General features: G+C 35.3%; 1 non-coding gene across 1 annotated transcript; it reads right to left on the minus strand.

Moving 5' to 3' along the window:
* Positions 1 to 2,739: 2,739 nt before the first annotated feature.
* On the minus strand, positions 2,740 to 2,846 carry LOC131822890 (U6 spliceosomal RNA). The gene has a single exon (XR_009350372.1). It is a non-coding gene; the product is annotated as a U6 spliceosomal RNA (small nuclear RNA).
* Positions 2,847 to 4,115: the final 1,269 nt, after the last annotated feature.

A 4,115-nucleotide genomic window follows, 5' to 3' on the forward strand; every position in this document is an offset into this window, starting at 1 on the left:
GCATATTAAAATTTGTGTGACAGAGCTAAAGCTGTATAGTGCTAACCAATAAGAAAATATAATTCATTACTTTAAAAATAACCCAAATAGAAATCTTCATGCCCGATGGTTTCACTGGAAAATCCTACCAGAGTTTAAAGAGGTAATAACACCAATTTTGCACAGTCTTTTCTAAAAAAATAGAAAGGAATTCATTTTATGAAGCTAGTATTACCTTGATACCAAAACCAGATGACAATATAAACAAAACTAAACAAAACAAAAAAACAACTACAGATCAATATTCTTCATGAAAATCAACACAAAAATCCTTAAAAACATTTGCAGATAGGTTTCAGCAATATATAAAAAGAATTCTACATCATGACCAAGCAAGGTTTATTCCAGAGATGCAATGATGACTCAAATGTAAAAATAAAATATAATCTACCATATGAAGGAGAAAGAAGAAAAGTTGTATGATCCATTAATACAGAAAAATAATTAGAAAAAAATGCAATGCCAATTCCTGATAAAACTGTCAGAAAAGTAACTATATAGAGAACCTTCTCAACTTGATGATGATCATCTAAAAAACAACAAGGAAACGAACTTAGCATGGCTAACCTTATACTTAACAGTACAGAACTGAATCTTCTCTTCTAAGATCAGGAAGGTAGCAAGGACGTCTACTCTTACCACACTAATTCAACATAATGTTGGATATTCTAGCTAGTGTAAGAAAGTTAAAAAGCAAAATAAAAACAATACAGAACTGAGAGGAATACAATTGTCCCTATTTTCAGAAGACATGATTGTCTGCATAGGAAATAAGGAACCTACAAAAAACTCCAAGAAAGGGGCACCTGGGTGGCTCAGTGGGTTAAAGCCTCTGCCTTCAGCTCAGGTCATGATCCCAGGGTCCTGGGATTGAGTCCCACATCAGGCTCTCTGCTCAGCAGGGACCCTGCTTCCCTTCCTCTCTCTCTGGCTGCTTCTCCGCCTACCTGAGATCTCTGTCTGTCAAATAAATAAGATCTTAAAAACAAAACAAAAACAAAAAATCTCCTAGAAATAATGAGGGTGTTCAACAGGTCACAGCCAATAAGATAAATATCAGTCATATTTCCACATATTAGAAGTGAGCACGGGGTCCCTCAAATTATAGTATAATTTCATTGACACTCACCCCCCAAATTATATACTTAGGTATTTATCTAACAAAAAGGACTTGTAGGTGGAAAACTATATCAGGCTGATGAAAGGGAAAAAAAAGCAACTAAGTAAGTAGAGACATTTTGTTTGTTTGTTTGTGGATTGGAAATTTTAATGTAATTCCTATCAAAATTCCAGCAAGGTTGTTGTTTTCTTCTTCCTTTTTTTTTTTTTTTTGTAGATATTGACAATATCATTCTAAAATTCATAGTATGCAAAGAACTAGAATAAAGCAAGTTTTTTCAAGTTGACATTTTATTTAAATTTCATATATAAATTTACATACTTATAGGAAATAAAGATGCTTTTCACAAGAAATTCTAAATGTTGCTATGAAAGCAGTCTTTGCTCATCTTTTCAATTTCAGTGGCACTCTTTAAAAAATGTTGTTTTTGAAAGAGAACTCAGTTCAAGTCAAATAATATCTAGATTTCATTAAATCAAGTCATACTTAGATTTCATTTTAGGAATTATCAAAAGATCACTGACAAATGGGTTTTTTTTACCTATAGTAGTCTAAAATTTCAACCCAAATTTAGCAACATATTGTAGGTCTATTGTCTTTATATACTCCTACGTTTGATTCATTCCTTTTTCTTTTTTCTTTTTCTTTTTTTTAAAGATTTTATTTATTTATTTGACAGACAAAGATCACAAATAGACAGAGAGGAAGACAGAGAAAGAGAGGGGGAAGCAGGCTCTCCACTGAGCAGAGAGACTGATGCGGGGCTTGATCCCAGGACCCCGGGATCATGACCTGAGCCAATGGCAGAGGCTTTAACCCACTGAGCCACCCAGGTGCCCCCATTCCTTTTTCTTAAAGTTGTTGTTAAATTCCAGTTAGTTAACATACCGTGTAATATTAGTTTCAAGTGTACAATATACTGATGCAACACTTCCTACAGCACCCAGTGCTCATCACAGCAAGCGCCCTCCTTCATGCCCAACACCTATTTAACCTGCCCCACTGCCCACCTCCCCTCTGGTGACCATCAGTTTGTTGTCCATAGTTAAGAATATGTTTCTTGGTTTGCCTCTCTATTCTTTTTTTTCCCCTTTCGCTCATCCCTTTTGTTTCTTAAAATCCATATATGAATGAAATTGTATGGTATGTGTCATTCTCTGACTTATTTCCTTAGCGTTATCCTCTCTAGCTCCATCTACATCATTGCAAAATGGCAAGATGTCATTCCTTTTTTTTTTAAGGTTGAGTAATATGCCACCATATGTATCACTTCTTTTTTAAAAATTCAATTAGGCAACATATAAGACATCATTAGTTTCAGGTGTAGTGTTCAATGATGCATCAGTTGTGTATAATACCAGGTGCTCATCACATCACATCACGTGCCCTCCTTAATACACAACACCCTGTAACTCCATCCCCTCACTAATCTCCCCTTCAGCAGCCCTCAGTTTGTTTCCCAGGGTTAAGAGTCTCTCTCACGGTTTATCTCACTCTCTGATTTCTTCCCATTCAGTTTTTCCTCCCTTCCCTTATGATCCTTTGCACATTTCTTATATTCCACATGTGAGTAAAACTACACAAATATGAAACACTTCATGGATTTGCACATCATCCTTGTGTAGGGGCCATGTTTATCTTCTCTACATCATTCTAATTTTAGTATGTGTGCTGCTGAAGTGAGCACTATACCACAGCTTCTTTATTCTTTCATCTGTCGATGGAAATCTGGGTTCCTTCCTTAGTTTGGCTCTTGTGGACATTGGTGCTATAAACATTGAAGGACAGATGCCCCTTCAGATCAGTATATTTGTATCTTTGAGGTAAATACTTATTAGGGCTATTGCTGGGTCATAAGGTAGTTCTGTTTTAACTTTTTGAGGACTCCTCATACTGCTTTCCACAGTTGTTGCACCAGACTGCATTCCCACCATGGTGTGAGAGTGTTCCTTTTTTTTCCACATCCTTGCCAACAATTGTTTCTTACGTTTTCTTGTTTTAGCCACTCTGACAGATTTGCAGTGATATTTCATTGTAGTTTTGATTTGTTTTTCTCTGATGATGAGTGATGTTGAGCATCTTTTTATGTGTCTCCTCACCATGGGTATGTCTTCTTAGGAAAAATGTCTATTCATGTATTCTGCCCATTTGTTAATTGGATTATTTTGGGGGTAGTGTTGAGTTCTATAACTTCTTCTTGTATTTTGGAAACTAACTGTTTATCAGATATGTCATTTGTAAATATCTCCTCCCATTCTGAAGGCTGCCTTCTAGTTTTGTTGATTGTTTCCTTTGCTGTGTAGAAGGTTTTTATTTTGATGGAGACTCAATAGTTTATTTTTGCTTTTATTTCTCTTGCCTCTGGAGACATACCTAGAAGGAAGTTTATGGCTGATGTCAAATAGATTGCTGCCTGTCTTCTCCTCTAGGACTTTGAAAGTTTCAGGCCTCATATTTAAGTCTTTAATCCATTTTGAATTTATTTTTGTGTATGGTGTAAGAAAGTGATCTGGTTTAATTCTTTTGCATGTTCCTTTCCAGTATTCCCAACACATTTGTTGAAGAGACTGTCCTTTTTCCATTGGATATTCTTTCCTGCTTTGTTTGAAGATTAATTGACCATATAGTTCTGGCTTCCTTTCTGGGTTTTCGATTTAGTTCTATTGATCCATGGTTCTATTTTTGTGCCAGTGCCATATTTTCTTGATCACCAGAGCTTTATAATATAATTCAAAATCCAAAATTATGATGCCTCCAGCTTTGCTTTTTCCTTTTCAAGGTTTCTTTGGCTCTTTAGAGTCTTTTGTAGTTCCATACAAATTTTAAGATCATTTGTTCTAGTTCTTTGAAAAATGCTAGTGGCATTTTGATAGAGATTTCATCGAATATGTAGATTACTTTGGGTAGTGTAGATATTTTGACAATATTTTTTCCAATCCATGAGCATAGAATGCTT

This window comes from Mustela lutreola, chromosome 1, assembly GCF_030435805.1.
Source record: "Mustela lutreola isolate mMusLut2 chromosome 1, mMusLut2.pri, whole genome shotgun sequence".
Classification (NCBI taxonomy): domain Eukaryota; kingdom Metazoa; phylum Chordata; class Mammalia; order Carnivora; family Mustelidae; genus Mustela; species Mustela lutreola.